At 43.2% G+C, this 18,192-nt stretch overlaps 1 protein-coding gene across 7 annotated transcripts in view; it reads left to right on the forward strand.

Annotated features, from left to right (window-relative positions):
• ACTN1 (actinin alpha 1) overlaps positions 1 to 18,192 on the forward strand; it is an 86,640-nt gene that overhangs the window by 12,745 nt on the left and 55,703 nt on the right. The window contains exon 1 of one of the 7 annotated variants that reach the window (XM_072930098.1): positions 397 to 465. The exons of the other annotated variants lie outside the window; for them this stretch is intronic. The gene's annotated coding sequence lies outside the window, so the exon portion shown is untranslated. Of the gene's footprint in view, positions 1 to 396; positions 466 to 18,192 lie in introns of those variants that run through there. 7 annotated transcript variants of the gene reach the window in all.

The following is an 18,192-nucleotide window of genomic DNA, read 5'->3' on the forward strand; positions in this document are numbered from 1 at the left end:
CTGGTTAAGCCCTCCCATGTGTCTCTTCAGAACCAAGTCTAGTGATGGGCCACTTCAAAGGGGTTCTTCTGTATTTGTGATGTTTAGCTTCAGATGTTTGCTTTCATTACATCACTACAAATTTGCAATTATATATCCCTTTCTTCACGCTCTTTCAGTTCTTCCAGCATAGTACAGCAGTATTTGGTAGTGTGTTTCTGATATGGATGTAACCAGAGAATAAAATCACAGCATACTATTCTTGTAAAATTTTGCTTTGAGTTTAAAGCAATCTTATAGTACTCCTTGATATCTTTTTCTACCCGTATATCCCTATCCCAAATTCTATCTCCTCCTCTTCTTCCTTTCTTTTCTTGCCTCACCTTCATTAACAGGCACTGGGAAGGGAAATGTGTTCCCATCTTATTCTGCCATTGTGTTCAGTGATCTCACGTGCTTTGGATTGAAGATTGCTGTTCTGCTTAGGTGAGTTGCTGCCTTTCATGGTCTGATACATTAACAAAATTATGTGCTGCTGGAGAGCTTTTGAAACTTGTTTAGTAAGATTTTAATAATTACCTTTATCTCTTTAATGTAGAGACTATTTTCATGATGTCACTGTCCCTCAGAGGTTATCTGGAAGCACCCCCCACTGGGAGTGGGCTCCAGCAGCCCCTGAGCAAGCATTGCTCTGCTGCTGAGTGGGGCAGCAGCAGGGAGGCTTGAGGTAGAGGAGTGTTTGTACTGGGCACAGTCAGGCTGTGGGAAGTGAAGGTGTGTCTTCAGGGTGCACCGCCCATCTGAAGGAGCAGCTCTCTAGGCAAAGAGCAAAGTTCTTCATCAGTGCTGTACACAGTAAGAGGTGTCCTTTGGGTAAGCGTGCCTCTGGGAATGAGTATTGCCCTCATGTCCATCATGAAGAGTGAGGCATCTGTAGAGCTCACTTGGGTTTCTGATCCACTCTGACCTTCCTGTGTGGTGAATTGGTAGGTCATCTTCTCCTATCACCTCTTCCCATGTGAGACCTTAACATGTTTTTTTAAGGATGCTTATTTGTCATGAAGCTGCAGTGCCCAGAACACCACTCTTCTGATCTTAGTAGAAGAGAATAGGATAAAAATATTGACTAGACATTCTTGTTTCTGTCAAGCTAAGTGGGATATAATTTACCCCTCATTTGCTGCTTGCATTGCTTTCTCAAGAAGATATTAGTGGTCAAAATATTTCACATACGTATATTCAGGATAATGCACTCCAGAGCTCTTAATGTAGTTTATATAGTGTTTATCTGGTTTTTGGCTTGTCAACTTTGCTACTTCTGCAGCCTTACAAAAGGGGTGAATAAATTTATTGTGTAATTGCTGTCTGTAAAGTGAATTCTAGAGAATGTGCCAGAGGGTGATATAAAGTATATTCAAATTCACAGTTCCTGATGATTACAAATACCCGCCAAAATCTTGTTTCACACCTAATTTATTTAACTTTGGCATATGCAAGTGCTGAATGTTCTCCCTTCCTCCATTTACTTGGGACAAGACTCACTCCAGATGCAGTTTCAGAGTCTTCAGTCCAGTCGGACTGTGCTTTCCCAGTTGGATGCATCAGTATCTGAATGTGCTGTGGAAAAATGAGTTTTGAGCCAGATGAGAGTTGATCACTGCTGAGCCTAAGGTAAAGAGAAGGAGGTAGCAGGGTGGGGGAAGTGAAGGGTAAGTTCAGAGTGAGGCTACCCACCACTTAAATGGTAGCTTGTCAATAAAGTGGTCAATGTCAGCCATCAAACCAATCCCTTTGGAGCTGCAGCAAATGGAGAGGGGTCCTGGCTCCTGGCAGCCAAAAGAGCTAGAGGTCTGTGCTTTGTTCCAGGCTTCTGAATACCTTTTGGTATGTTGGAAAGTAAAGCAATGCTTTCCCACTTTATTTAAGCCCTGCCCAAATTCCTTGAATTTTTGCAGCTTGGTCCAGGTGATAGTTCTAGTTTGCATGTGAAAAGAATGGTGTCTGCCAACTCTCCATAGGTAGGAATGCAGCTTAAAACCTGCCCACCTCTAGCCATGCAGACATCTGAGGCTGAAGAAGGGTTTTGAAGTAGAGAAAGGAAATCTGCCTGACACAAGTAAGTCATGTTGGAAGCGGTGAGACTCTGCTTACTGCTTGACAGAGTAAGTGGGCTGAACTTGCCATAGCTGCCTGAGAAGTAGCTGTTTGTTCCCTGCCTTGCAAGGCACAGCCTCTACATTGCCCCCACATTTACTACTTGTGGACATGAACTATGAGCCAGTTGAAAAATCTTAATTGGTGTTAAAATTAATTTACCAAAACAGTAAGAGGAAGAAGAGTTAAACTTAGCTCTCTACAGTGAAGGAGCAGCAGGAGAATGGGAAAGAGCTGGAAAGAGTCTAAGAAAAAACCAGTTCTGACTGTTTTTCATGTGGAAATAAATATTGACAACATCTGTGTTCTGAACATCACATTGCCTGGTTCCCCAAGCATTGGCCCTGGACTGGGATTTGGCATCTCTCTCACTTTCAAGTCCAGTGCAGAATCCTGCCTTCTGGAAGCGAGTGCTTGATGACTCGTCAAAGAACTGCTGCACAGCAGCTGCTGAGCTGGGGAAGAGGCTGCTGCTGTTGCCTGTGCAGGAGCATTAGCTGCCTCCTGTTAGGCCCTGCAGAGATTGCCAGAGCTCAGTGCAGCTCTCATGAACCTAGTTGCTGAAGCTTTGAGGCAACAAAGCAAGTGCAGTCTTCCAGCCCTCCAAGACTGAAAGTTCAAAACCTGAAGACTTTGACATGCTGCTTTGCAGAATACCGGACTTCTTCCATGAACAGGTACCAATAGTCTGATCCCCTGTCTTTAAAGAGGGGCCAGACTGCTGTAGGGAGCTTGGGGAACACAGGGTTGTACTGTGGGTTGGCCCCTCATGCCTGGGAACTGGTGCTTCCATTTTGGGTTAATACAACAGGGCTGGTTGCTGCTACAGTGGGAATTCTGTGTCAGCAGGGAGATGCTTTGCTGTAGTGGCTCCACTGATGGGTGCCTGGCTCTTTATCCCATATCCAATGCATAGGGCTCTGATCTGATCTGCTTTTGCTACCCTGTCACTGTTCATATGAACATCTATGGTTCTGCTGGCTGTTGCTTCAAATGTAGTTCAAAGTCAGCACCATGAGCATGTCAGGGCTCTCTTCTTAGTTTTCCTGGGCAGACCTCAGCCTACAGCAGTCCTAAATACAGAGAAACCACACAGAGAGCTGGAGACAGGCTCTAAATTATCAGGGTTGTGTTCTTAAGCATCAGGAAGCCAGGGAAAAAAAAATGCTAGCATGGCCTGCTAAGCAATATAAGTGGCTTAGCAGTTTTGGCAGCTGAAAAGGGAAGAAATAAATTCTAATTCACTTAACAATACCTTACCTGTGTGCAGAAATGAGCTGGCTGGCTCATGGCATGGGAGGCTGTCTAATGTGGAAATGACTAATTTCCTCTGGCAATACCAGTATGCTGCATAGGATGCAGGATGTGAGGAGGTCCTGGGCCACTAATAAGTGTAGCTAGGCTTGTTAAGTATCAAGTTAAATTTGATCTGTGAAAACTCTACTTTCTGAGTTGGATTGTCTGATTTCTGCAGATAAAAAATACTTCCCTTACAAGCATAATGTTGTGTGACCATCTGATTGCATAAGAGGAAGTAAGTCTTGCAAAGGTTAGGTCCTGTGTGCCTTGATAATAGCATATGTGATCCCATGGAAGGGAAGAGAATCCCACAAGAACAGAGGACTGAGATTCTTAATTCCTTCTAGACTGGTGGTTCAGGTCACATACTCTTCCCTGCCTGTGGTGGGTGCTGCTGTAGGGTTGTGTGGCAGCAGCCGGAGTGGGAGCACAGCGAGCGATGCCCTGTGCCGGATGCTTGTGTAGCAGCCGCAGTGTCCCTGGGTGATGGCCAGTGCCTACTGTAGTGTGCAACAATTGTGTGATTGCTTGCTGAGGAAAGGCTTGGAACAACTATACCCTTGCCCTTCAAGCCCACCCACTGCTTATTCAGCAAGTTGGGAGTGGGATTATTTCTTCCTGGCCCACAGACAAGGTCAGCTTGAGCCTCTCACTGTGGCATCTTAATTACCCCTACCGTTTTTCCTGTGAAGCTGCATGTTGTATTGCCCAGCCATATGCTTGGGTCAGAGCAGGGGAGATCACCGAACATCAGATGTCCAGGGAGCTGATTATGGTCGAAATTGCATGCATCCTTCTGCAACCTTCTGTTGTGTGGGAGTGGCTCTTCAGAGGAGACAGCAGCAAGAGCCTCGCTGAGGACAAAAGGCTGGTAGGTTTGTGGAGACTCTTTTGTTGTTCCCACTGCAGCTTTGTGCAGACGTGCAGCTGCCAGCAGGAAGAGGGTTAAGCCCACATATCACACGGCATGATTCTGTTTACTACATATTTCTCATAATCGGGACTGGCATCCAAACTCAGATGATTAACACTTAACCAAAGACCCTGAAACAATGTGTGTCGTGTTTGTATTCCTCTGAAGCTATGCAGTCTGCCATCATTTCTCTTGCAGAGACATGATTCTCCCTGCAGCCTTCAAAGGGAGGTATGGGGAGAGCAGCAAATTAAGTTTTATGACGAAGACTGGGTTGGACTGAACTACATTCATCTTTGTGTAAGCTTGAAGCCAGGGGAGTTTTGCCAGAAATTGATTTACACTGTAACAACTTAATCTCTACAAAAGGAGGTTCTTGCCTTACCCTGGTCTGAAATGAGAGCACTGGCTCGACAGTGACAGGGCAATGAGACTGTGCCCCTTGGCATAGGTGTTTGGATGGGTATGGTTCAGTGCTGAGTACAAGCTGTGGTGGTGGAGAACTAAGCATAAAATTGACGTTAGTTTTTGAGGTGCGGTTTTGGATAAGAGGAAAAGTGTAATTTCACAGCACAGTCTATACTTTATTCTTGCTATCAGCATGGGCATCACTGTAGCAAAGTTCCATGAGGCCCAAGGCAGGTTGTGATTTACCTTTCTATTGCTCCTTCTGCACAAGGCAGTTCTCTGTCTCTTTCTCTCTCCTAACAAACTCATCTCTGCCCATACACAACATGTGGCTTTTCCCTTCTCTGGTGTAGTAGCAGGTCATTTGTCCTCCTTAGAGCTTCAACACTTGGCAGCAACCTGCATTGCAGCCATTTCTGAAGACGGATTGCTGAAGTCTGGTTTTCCCCTTGCTCTTGCTTCTAAAGGTCTTTTTCCATCACCCTTCTTTCAGTTTTATCTGAAAAGTCACATCATCCATGGATGATTATCGTCATATTATCATCATTATCCATGGATAAAATCTACACAAAGTAAATATGGGAGAGAAAGGATGAAGAGGTGTATGTTTTCCCCACTTCCCTGTGATGAATCCAATGCTAATTGAAAAAGAACTAAAGATAAATGCTAAAAGAAAAATAATTTCTCTTGACTGTCCTGTTATTGGGGTTTGCTGCTTAGGAAGCTCCTGGGCTGAAGAGAATTAGGAGAGGTTTTCTGATTTAAGCACAAACTTGAAATAAACCTCTCCATATGTGTGCTAGTAGTGTCAGAAGGACCCTCCTTTTCTTTTCTCAACCTCAGTGACTCTTTCCTCCTTTGTACTTCAGGAGGAAAAGAGACGAATTCCTTCTTTCTATTCTGTTGAGTGCTGGCTGTGGCTGCTAATGTATGGTACAGTTTCTTAGCCACAGATAATAAAAATATAGCACATTGAGTCTATCTTGAATTACCTTTTTTATTTTGGTCTTACACTTAACTGCACTGTTTTAAGAGGAAAAAGAAAGCTACTTGAACTTGCAGAAATATGGTCAAATTGCTCTAATTAGAAGACTTGTGATAGATGTCTTAGGGTGCTAGCAAGATATCCATTTTCAGTAGCTATTGACAGACCTTGTATGGACATTTCTGAAATATAATATTTAGGTCTTATGAAACAAGTGACAGTAAATGTTCCTTGACTGTTTGTGCCAAGGTAATTTGACTTCCACATGATAACTTACATTGCTGTCTGTTATCTGTGTGTAGCTTGCCTTGCTCAGAACATTCTTTATTTGAGAAAACAGACAGCAAACATAATGGCAGTGATCAGGACTGCCCATGAACTGCATGCCCTCCATTTGAGTTACCTATTTCTTGTCAGTGGTTAGAACCAGACTGAACAGCCATGCATTTTTTTGTGTATAACCATTAGGACAGTCATCAAGTGTCAGTTGTGATACTAAGCTGAACTGCAAATGTTTTGCTTAGCAACTGTTGCAAAGGAAAATTGTCAGGCAACAGCAAAATTAGGAATGGTGAGTATGGAAGGAACTCTTTGTGAGAAATGAGCTGTACTCTGACGTGTTATCTGTGACTAAGTGATTTGGCATTTTCTTACACAAACATGTAAGAATATGAGCATTTATGAACAGGCATCAAAGCAAGTTCAGTCTAGTCCCCTAGGTCTGCCAGTGCTCTTGCTAGCCTGGCTTTCTGTGTATAGTAGATATTTGCATAGAGTTTACCAATAAAGGGCAGCAGGGTTGAAGAGCTGGATGTGATGGTAACTTCTGCTACCAGTCCTTGGGCAGCAGTGAAGAATTTGAGTGGTCATCCAACCATGATAACTGAAGAAATCTGATTTTCTTAGTCATTCTCCATCATGAAACCATACCTTTTCCCCTAAAATATATTATTTACTTGAGAGGACCATGACCAATACTGTATTTGAGATGTCCCTACTGTGGGATTATGCCAAGGTTGATAGTGATGTAAGCATGAGTGTGAATGAAGTACTGCTGTGTCCAACTCTTAAATACAGAGCAAGACAGGGCAAAATCGTGAGTGACCCTGTATGGTGTCTGCAGAAGTCCTTGTTCAATAGCACTGGCTGTGGAGCCGGAGGGTGACTATACAATGAAGTGGGCATAATTTTGTCATGTATAGGTGTGCAGATATTATAGAGAACAACACTGTGTTTAAAGTCTGTGAAGGGGGCTAATCCAGCAGTTTTTGGGCATAAAGTCTGAAATAAGAAATGGGTACTAAGCTGAACAACTGCTTTAAGCATTTATGTTAAACAGCGTCTGTGTTCACATGTCTCCCTCCCTTACTGCTGTAATCTTAAGGAGGGGCTGTCTGAGGAGAGGCATGTGAGTAGCAGTTGGGTATCAGAATACAAATACTGTCAGTGTAAGAGCACTTTCATTGGTGTTACTTATTCATGGGAGAAGTGATTAAAGGCAAAAGAAAGCTACCTTGAATTGGCACATGTGATGTGCCTCAGAGTGTGCGGGAGCCTTTCTACTGGGTTCTGTGTGAGAGGGTGTTTGGCATGTGTCTTACAGACTAGTTTTTACTTGATTATTAAATTCTATGCAAAAAAAAAAAAAAAAAAAAAAGAGATTAAAAAGTTATGTGAGTATGCGAGGAAGAGTCAAGGTACAGCTTAGTAGTAGTCTGCTCAGACTGCTTGCCCGGTCTTGAAGTAGAGGTTTTGTATTTCCCAGTATCCTGCTGTTGCAATGAGGTTTTACAGCACTTCCATTGCCTTTACAGACCAGGGCTGAATAAGAGCATGCTCTGCTCAGTATCTGCATTTTCTTCCTTGCCTGTCTCAAATGTATATCATGTAGCAGGGGGAATTGCTGTTTTTCTTGGGTGACAGCACAGCTCAAGCAGGAGTTCTCCAATATGAGAGCTTCCATGTTTGAACCAGGCCTTTCAGGAAACTGTTCTCAGCAAGGTGTTACCTTTTTCTGAAATTTGCTTCCTACCTGAGGCCTGGATACTTGTGCAAGTCCTTCCCTTCTGATGGAAGGATGCCAGACATGATGTGGAGAGAGGACCCATCACTGTGATGAGTCTCAGCAGATCTGGTATGAGTACTGGTGTGTCACTTGCTGCACTTTGGACTTGCAGTTAGGTCATTCTGTCTGGCCCATGTGGTTTTGTGTCCTCTTATCAGGAATACTCTTTGTTGCAAGCTTACAAATAAAGGCAGAATCCCTGCTGCCTCATCCTACTCTCAAATGAAATGTCTTGTGTAAATAATTCACCTCTCCCTGAGCAGAGATCTCATGTTCATCCTTCACATCAGAAGTAGGAGCATCTCCAACCACATGCCCTGATGTACCTGTGGGGTTTCTTTCAGTCATTGTAGAAAGGAGTGTGTGTTGCTCTGTCACTGAAGTAGTGCTGTAGTTGATCCCTCCTGTGTCTCCTTCATCACCATGCATGTGAGCATAGTGTGAAACAGGCCCTGGGGGTTCTGCAAAGCTGCTGGAGGAGGCAGGTGCTGCTAGCAGACACTGGAGAAGCCTGTGCTGTTGTTGCTGACTCTCTTTTCCTTGCAATTAATTAAAAAAAAAAAAAAAAAAAAAAGTGCTACTTGGATGCACCTGCTTTTCCAGAGGCTGCGCAGCTGGTTGAAAGTAAATGGTGTCTAACAAGTGAGTGGGGGTGTGTAAGCAGGCACCCTGCACCCTGTGTAGCTTCCAGGCCCTTTGCAGTGCTGACAAGAGGGTTGGCTTAAATGAGATATAAGAGAGAAGGTTTTTACAATAAAGGTGATAAAACACTGGAACAGATTGCTCAGAGAAGTGTTGGATGGAAACATTCACCTGGAAACATTTAAAGTCAGATTGGATGGGCCTCTGAGCAACCTGATGTAGTTGAGGATGTCCCTACTCACTACAGGGAGGGTGGACTAGATTAAAGGTCCATTGCAATTGGAACTATTCTGTGATTCTGTGCATCACAGAAAACAAGATGTGCCTGTTGTCCTAGGTAAAAGTAGTGGTTCCAGCTACCTATTTGCAAGTATAAAGCAGCGGGTATCCTTGTACTTTGTTCTTCCTGACTGCAAGCCAGACTGCAAATGGCTTCCTGTGGTCAGGAGCCACATCTGAGAGCTTCAAAGGCAGCATATGCTGGCTGGGGACCTTTTAGCTAAAAGAGCATGCATTTCAGATGAGATCAGAGCTTAACAGAAAGGGAAAAAAAAGTCTGGGGAAGGGTATGAGTTGAGAGATACGACTGCATGCATACTCAGTCTAGGCAAATAATGTGTTGTGATGATTCACACTGGTTTTGATGCCTTGTTTTGTGGGGGATGCTAAGGCACTAAGTAGTCCGGTTCTGATATCCACCAAAATACGTATCTTTGTAAGACTATTTCAGAACTTGCAATACACAAGGTAAAAAAGTACCCCAGCCTTTCAATGGTTTCACTTTTGTGTATGAGAGAAGGGCACCTCCTCGTGCTGCCCTCAGAGCTGCTATTGTCACTGGTGGTTAATATGCAACCATAATGTCCACAGAGAGTCTAGGTTTCCACAATTATTTCTGTACCTTGACAATGTCTTTTCCAAGAGTGGCAAGGGAGGGGCAGGAAAGGAGAGATTTCCTTTGTATTGCCTTAAAAGAGCTAAGCAAACCAACTGTAAGCCACAGAATATTGATCTAACCTTCACTTAAGTCAAACTCTACATAAAATCTGCTGCAAATATATGGAACAATTGCTGCATAATTCTATCTTCCTCTTTCCTACTGAACTGTAAAACAAAAGTATATTGAACACCTCAGATGACTTAAGGAGTTTGCTTACAAAAATGTTTTGTTTCTGCTGTCTTGTTGTGCAGGTTCAGGACCTCACTGTGCTCTGCATGCAGGCTCAGCATGAGCAGAGTGCTCTTACTGTGATGCCCATAATTCTTGTTCATACTGTTCTTTGCTCACCTGTGCTTCCAGTTTCACATGTTGGGTATTGCTGTTTCTAAAGGAGATGAGTTTGTGGCACTTCCCTGTTTTGTCCCAGTTTATTTTGAGTTAGTTTAAGATTCAGTAAGATGTTTGTGTTGTTCCAATACAGCTGAACCCTTGGGGAATTATCACCTGTGACTTTTGTTGTCACTATCTTACTCACCTGTCTTTCATTAAATCTAGTTCTTCACAGCTAGGATTTATAAATCAAAATATGTTTACACCTTACTGATAATCTTCTTTTTCTCTCACTGGTAATTACATCAGGTGATATTTGCACTTGTATGAGATTTTGTGTAACCCCCTACTTAGTTCTCCCCACAATGGAGACTGGCCACTTTATGCTTTCATTTTCCATCCTTTAGCTAGTTTATATTCCAGAAGAGCTGTTTCCCTGTGAAGAGTCAATTATGTCAGTGGAGAAAATAAGTCAAAAGTTGGACAACAGAGGGGAAAGGTGCAAGCTGCATCTCATTTCTAGAGGTGTGGCATGATGTATTGAGCCAGATAGGTTTGTTCCTTACCTAGACACCAGCACACTGGGGCAGTGTAGGGAGCCAGAATTCGTTAGTACTGCTGCTTCCTGAATGGCTCGTTATCAAAGAATAAGTAAGTTAATATTTGACTTTGAGGATGAAGCATTACTTTTCAAGAAGAGCTGAAACCAATCAGGAATTGACACAACAGTATGTAGGAAAATGTGCACTGGCATTTTGCAGTGCATTTTGCATCTTTCAAGAATGGCATACAGTCTGTTTCATTACTAGTGATTTGTGTAAATTGCCAAGCACAGCCGATGTTTAGAGGTGTTCTATGGCTAAGGCAGCTTCCTGGGAAGAAAGCCCTACTGATAATCAGATCAGCTGTGGGTTTTGATGGCCCAACAAAGGGAAGAAGAGCCAGGGCCACAGCTCTTATGATGCCTCAGCTTGATTCCATTTTAATGATTGGCCATGATCACTTGAAAAGCCTTCACTAGGAAGGTGGTGCTGACTTCATGCCTATGGCAGGTGCAGTCGCTTAAGCTCTACTGTGGCAGCAGGCACATTGGAGTGCCATGGGGGTAGTGCAGATGGAGCCCATTGTCTGCAGAGGCACTGCTCTTCGGGTGCTGTCCTCCCCATACCGACTGGTGCCTTTGAGGCAGGCATGGCACGGTATGTTCTGAAGCAATTCATTTCCATTTCTTTGCCTGGGAGGCAAGGCCTGTGGTTGGATACTCATCATTTTGGTCACTCGGCACTTAAGTTGAACTAGCTTCTGGGTGGGGTTTTATTTGTGTGCATCGGGTCTGGCACAGTTTTTGAAAGCAAGTACAAAACACTTTGTCTAAGTGGGAATTAAGCTCCTGTGTTAATTCTACTATATCACTCTTCAGAAGATAAAGACCTAAAGTACAGTTTATACCAAGGAGGAGGAAGGTTTTTAAAGGCCATGATTTCACCTGCAAGATTCCGTTTGATCTCAGGTGAAAGGGTAGAGAAGCTGCGAGGGGTCCTGGCCCAGTAGTTGGAAAGCTACGTCTTGGCTTTCAAGATCTTGTGAAGAACGTGTGCTTCTCAGGGTGGTTGAAGTGCACAGAGGGTTATTGAGTTCTCTGTTAAATTCAAGCAAGTGAGATAGAGATGAAGAGTAGCATACAGGCCCTTTAAGAATAAATTGGCAAAAGAAGAGCTCAGTATTTAAATTTAGTGCAGACGAAGAGGGAAAAAATTCCCTACAGCATCTGGTTTATATTACTGCTCTCTGCCTCAGTAGAGGATGTGTTTACAGTGAAGCTCTCCGGTGCATAATGAAGGGGGTGCTCAAACTGTTTGTTTCTGGGGAGCTCTGGTCTGAGGGTATGCCTTGCAGGCATCTCCATGTCCTCCCTCTGGCATCTTTAACTAATCCTGTCTCAGCTGTTGAGCAGAGTGGAGGGGTGCCCTGTTGAGGGTTGAGGTGTCTGAGCACAGCACTCCAGCTTTTAGAGTTCTCTATCTCTGCTTCTTATTGTGGCTTCTTCCTGTTCTGCTCAGCCTAGAAATGGAAGCAAATATAAAAACCCTTATAACGAGTTTATGCAGATGTATTACCAGTGGCTACATACAAAGACTAGAACTGCTGATGTGTCTGTGTTCCAGCTGTTTTAATGCTTTGAGCAGAGCTGGTCACTTTGGATTTTTTTAAATGCAAGTTTGAAGCTCAGTGTGGGAGTTGGAAAGAGCAGAAGAATGGCTGGGTTTTAGTTGTGGCGGAATTTCTATTTTGTGTGTATGTGTTTTGTTTATTAAAGTGTGGTTTGTGGTTTCTGAGCAGTTTCAGCAGAGCCCAGTGCCAAAAGGAAACCTGAACTAGTAGCAGTAGTGGGGTGAGCTGCTTATCAGAATGTAGCACAGCTTTACAGAGACGTGTGGATGCAATCTGTGCAAATGTTCACCTCACCAGTAGCTTGTACACCCTGTAGTGTATCTCCCTAAGGACTGAGTGCACCTGTGGTCATGAATGCTCTAAATGTACAGCTGGACTCACAGTGAGCTCTTGTGCTCTGACAGGGAGGTTAAAAATTAATTTGATTTACATATCACCGGATAATATATCTCATCTTGCAGAATTTCATTATGTTCAAGGCTAAAATACAATTTTTTTTAGGTGGAAAAATAATTCCTTGCTCACAGAGCTAGTGATCATTTCAGTGTCTGCTATTTGAAACTTTTGGGAATAAATGCCATATGCTTCCAGGAAAAAGGAAGAGAAATGGAAAATTCTATATTTATATTCATGTGTAGTAAAGATTTTTAATATGGTCGTTCTCTCCAGCTGCTGCTGGACCAAAGCCTGTTGCCACCATTGCCAGACTGAGATTAACACTTGTAACACGACCCTCTTCACTCAGCTATTTTTGCAATTTCTTTCATGCAAGAAAACACAAAACTAGAGCCCATTTTCCCTTTTTCCTCCTCCTGTTACAGAATGAGTTAGTAACAGTTATCTTGACATTTTCATCACTTCTTCTCTTTAAACAGTAGCAGAGGCAAATAATAATTAATCTTTGCCTGACCCTATTCAAATTGGTCATCTCAACTGTTTATCATCCATCTTTCTACAGGTGAATTGAAATTTAAATCTTAGTGTGGCCTCTTTGCCCTCCTCTTTCAGCAAACCACCATCGTGTGAGCTGCCATGTTCACTTCCAATGCCTGTGGTCCTAGAGACAGCCTGCTGTCACTACATTGAGCCACTGCATGGTTGGTGGCGAAACTGGCAGCGCTGTCTGTGCCCTGTGCCTTGACAATGCTGTGGGGGATGCTGGCACGGAAGGGGTCCATCAGCAATTCCTCAGTTGTATCTGTGAGGTAGTTTCCAAGGGGAATTACATCTCCCATTAAATGCACTCTGTAAAGTACCATCCTATTGGGTACCTTATGGTGGCCAATGCCTTTAAACAAGTTTCTGCAGAACTCCCATTTTCTTTCCACAGAAAAAAAAGTGGGAGCATGAAGCATCTGAACTACAGTTCCCAAAAGACATCACAATTCCACTACTAGAGCAAAATTCTGCAACTTGTAACAAAATATTTTTGTTATATACACCCTTGCTGTAAACAGACTTTTTTCTGTAGAGCAGAAAAAAGGCCAAATTATCAGAGCTATCCTGAGACTGTCTTTTCTAAAAATGGGGACTTTGCAGCTATCAGTTGGGTACACTCATAACTAAGGAAGCAAGTATATGGGAGTATGGTTAGGGTAAGGAAGGGAAAATACTAACAAATAATGTGAAGTTGCCTGTAAAAATTTAACTTTGGTTCTGCTGGGATTTTACTCTTCTTCTATCTTTGCTTTTTTCTAAGATATTTGCATTAATACACAGTAACTTGGGACATTTGTCATGGCAAATAAAAATTATTCCAATCCTCTTTTTTCCAGTCTAAAGCTGGTTTAAGGAAAAAAAAAAAAAAAAAAGCTGTCTAGTGTTTATTAGAAATTGCTAGCACACCATAAACTCAGAGGTATATTCATTTTCCTTGATGAAAATACATGATTTTTCTCTGCTCTTTCAGTCCTCTGTCCATCTGAAGGCTCCTCTTAGTGAGGGAAAACATTGGAGATGTTTCTCCTGTTCCTTAACTGAGCTAATGTTAATCTTGCTAATACCCAGCATGATGCCTCCTCTGGTCTAATGCAGAATCACCTTTTATACCAATAGCCTTTCCTATAAATGGACAGGCTTTGGGTATGTGTGGAGCACAGGAAGAAAAAAAACCCAGCATAGTTCTGGCATTCACCATCCAGTTTACATCATATGTCCTCTCTTGTGGTGAGCTCTCTGACCTCATCTCCTAGAAATGAGAAAATGCAAGAATTTCACTGTGTCTGTGGCTAGTGCTTAAATCACAGTGTGCCCTCAGCCATTGGAGTTGCTATAGATTCAGCTTCTGTGTTCAGATATTTCATGTGCTTTCCTGACTGCCCTGTGTGCCAGTTTCCTAAGCCAGACACAGTAGAGTGGTGTTAGTAATATAGGTTACATTTGGGATTGTCACATCTTTTCAGTGGGTGACTGTGAGCAGAGTGTGACTTTTAGCAGAAGGCAGTCCTGGGCTGGTCCCCAAGTCCTCACTAGTCAATGGCAGTGTCTGCTTGGCCAAGACATCGATGCTGGGACTTGTGTCCCCTATGTCACTTTGTTCTCTGTCTCTCAGAGAGCATAGTTTGAAGCCTCCAGCATTTTGACATGGAAAAATAAAAAAGAGTAAACATTTCCTGATGGGCTGAACTGGCTGGTTAGCAGTGTTTTCCTCCCAGTTCCTCCTGCAGTGTGTTTCCTGCTGTGTTCCCTTAGGCTTTCCTGTCATCAGGATGGTGAAAATCTTGCTGCTAGGTTTAAAAAGAGATGGATTTTTCCCCAATAATTTCTGGTAAAGTGTTCTGTGTGACTGCTTTTAAATAACACATCAGCTCCTTACGGTCCTTTGGATGTGGTTAGAGTCATCAGACTTCTGTCATTCTGCCACTCTCCCCCACAGTGCAGGGCCTGAACCCAACTCCCAGCAGTCAGTGGAAACATTCTCCTTGGTAGCCTTTGGATTAAGTCCAGAAAGTTTGCTGCCTTTCCCAGGCTTTACCTAGGGCAGCTATTCTAACAACCTCAACACCCTCCCAAAGTATTGCAGATCCCTGGTGCATCTGTCTTTAAGTCTCGCTTCCTTTTTTCTTTTTCGTAAAAGTTTTGGAAAATTAGACTATAAACCTGTAGCATAACCTTTTAAATTAGCAAACAATACTAATAGATATTAGCTCAGAGCTGCTGTGCTTGCTACTAAGAACTGGAACTGCCTTTGGTAATGGTTCTGATTGAATAAAAGATCAAAGAAAGAAGAAAACAAAAATACCCAACAAGCTGGAATGTTTCTCTTTTGCTTTTAATCCTTGGTATCAGTCCCACATCTGACTTCATAAGTGTTTTTTACTTTGATAAACTACATAAACAGTCTCAAGACAATATAATTAAGATAAAAATAGATAAAAATACAAGGTTTTTCTTGTGAGATCAAGACACTCTTTAAAGATTGCATCCGCTTAAATTTAAGTATATTGTCCCTAGACTCCCAGGCTGAATTTTTCGTGACTGTGGGCAGGGCCAAGGAACATGAGTTTGGAGCAAAGACGGCAAATTGAAGGATGCATGAGAAGAGTGCTGTGCTGTCCCCAGCCAGGTGTTATGTTGGGTGAGCCAGCATTGCTTCCTCCATCTCTCTATGCAATTGCTGGTCTCTTGGGATGTCTGAAACCTTGAACCACAGCAGTCTGGAACAAAACTCCTGCTGAAATTATGCCCCATAATAATTTTTAATCTTCAGCTGTCTTTTTTTTCCCTTACTTTGTTCTAAGATCTGCATCCTGGTCTGAACACAACATGCTGGGAAGATGCAAACTCCCCTGCTTTGCTTCGTTGTACTGCTCAGCCTCAGTTCCCATGTTTGCTGGGTCCTAATCTCTGCAAGGGACTCTGCCCTAGATGCCTGTTACAGCTCCTATGTTAGACAGCCATTGCTAAGCTGTGCTCTGCTACCATCACTTTCTGGTGCCTTGGCTTAGATGCTCTACACTGCTTTTTTCTGTGCTGTCCAGGTGTGCCCACAGACTTGGCACAGATCACTCAAAGCACGCTTCAGTACCAGTCAGGACTATATTTACTGCATGAAGCTAGGCAATCCCATCACTTGCAGTGCATGTGGTGGTCAGTGCTAGAACCTTGCAGTGGCATGCAGGTGCCTTGAGGCCCATGAAGATGCCCACTAATTAGACCCCTCCTCTGGCCGTGATGTTCACTGAGAAATAACTTGGTATTCAGTGCTATTGTAGAGACTTTAAATCCTATTGTATTCTACTCTTGGATGACACATTCATGCCTAAGCACAAACATGTCTTAAGATTCAGAAAAGCCATCTTCATAATCTCACCACCCATAGCAGCTTTCCTACTTTTGGTATCCAATTAAAAGTAAATGACAATGCAATTCAATTTAAAATATGGCTATTGCCTTAATAAATACTCATCCCTACAACCACAGGATACAGAGACGCTGATCTATACAATTTTTTTGTTGTTACTAGTGGTTTCATTTAAACTATAAGTCAAAAAACTATTGAACCTACAACTGTGCAAATATGTGAGGCCACCTAAGAGTTAAAGCCTGGGAGGCGAAATTCCTGTGGTCTACTCCCAGTAATTCAGTGAGGATCTGATCATTCTGACACTCCTTGTCTGTGCACTGTTGAAGGCCTGCAGGTTCAATTAGCCAGGGAATGGAAGCACTGGAAAGCTTGTGCCATACTGAAGACTTACCTTCTCTTCATTTGTGAGAAAGTGTAGATCTCAGTCCCATCCCAGTTGTCTGTGCTGGCTTTACAGAGGTACCAGCAGTAAAAGGTGACAACTCCTGCTGCTGTGTTTGTGTGAATGAAAGGAGCACATCTTGGGGGCAGATGGAGGAGCAGTTCCACCTTCTCGGTCTCTCTGTTCTGTGTGGAGGTGGGAGGAAGAAAGGATGCTCAGGTGGTCCCTTTCCAGGGTTCCCAAAGCTCAGTTCTGTATTTTGCACTTCAGAAGACAATTACTGCTCACGTGGGTTAGCAGAGAGACTTTTTTACAGTGCTCTCATGTAAACATTCAGTAATTTGCCTTCCCCCAGATCAGTTAAATCCTTTTATCTAGAAATAGGTGTGACATTCCCTGCTCTGACCTGACATTTTATTTATTCGAAAATGGCTGATGAATCTCCATGCAGCTCTCACACAGATTCTCAATTATCTTATGTTTGAGTAATGGCAGTTCTTTTTTTTTCTGACCTCCACGAAGCAATCCAATCACACTCACCCAAACAGCTGCAGCTGTAATTTTTGTCATCCATCACTTTTAAACATGCCCTTCAGTTCATGTCTCTTCGGTACCATCCCTTTCTTCACCTTATTAAATATGAGGTACCTGTCTTTGTTTTAAGGCCTTGTTTCAACCTCTCCCATTCTTACCTCTGCTGTGAGATGTAAGCCTGCGCTTGTATCAGCCCCTGGTGCCATCTGTCTGCTCATTGCATTTCCAGTTGCTTTCTTGCTCTTGTTTGTGCTGCCTCACTTGCTGAGGTGAGATCTGCTATAGACTGGCGCAGTTACATTGTTTGCCTTGGGTTAGGCTGGCAGCACCAGCAGCAGGGACCAAGCCAGAGCAGAAAGCACTACGGCAGGGATGTAGCTATTGAGAGCGACCTGATGGCTCCAAACATTGGAGAGTGGGGGGATTCAGGCCTGTGGTCTTGCATAGGAGACTGCAATTCAGACATGTTTGTGTCTCTTGTAGGGGCTGTGAACTGTTTGTTCCTTTTTCAGATAGGATCAGTCTTTGTGGATCGAGTCTCTAGTTCACTATGATCTTGATATAGAAATGACAAGAGGTAGGCTGTGCGTGTGCCGAGACCACTGCCCAGCACCCTGACTAACACTGCCTACTGACTTCCACCCTCATCTCAAGTCTCACATTGAAGTGCTTTGGAACACAGAGCAGCTTTTCACCCTGTGTATGGTAGTTCCTAGCACAGTAAGATCTCTATGCATCTTCAGAGCCCTTACTTCTTTGGGAGTCATCTTGACTCAGAAGCATTTTCTTAATTTTGAAAAATCCTATTTCAGATGAATGACCTTAACAATTGCAGACCTTGTTCAGAAGGTGACTCTTCAGGAGCTGGGAATGACCTCTCTGGAGCAGGGAATTATGTGTTTCACAGTTGCAAATGACTGTGAGAGCTCTAAGTGTTGACAGCACATCGTGTCAGGGACAGTGATGATGGCCAAGGGGACAAATGTATTCAAAAAAATCCTACTTCTTTCTCTATGTTTTATCCAAGAGTTGGTGTTACTGGTGATGGGAGTGAAGCCCAAATGCAGAGTACATCTATGCCAT

Source organism: Taeniopygia guttata, chromosome 5, assembly GCF_048771995.1.
Source record: "Taeniopygia guttata chromosome 5, bTaeGut7.mat, whole genome shotgun sequence".
Taxonomy (NCBI): Eukaryota; Metazoa; Chordata; class Aves; order Passeriformes; family Estrildidae; genus Taeniopygia; species Taeniopygia guttata.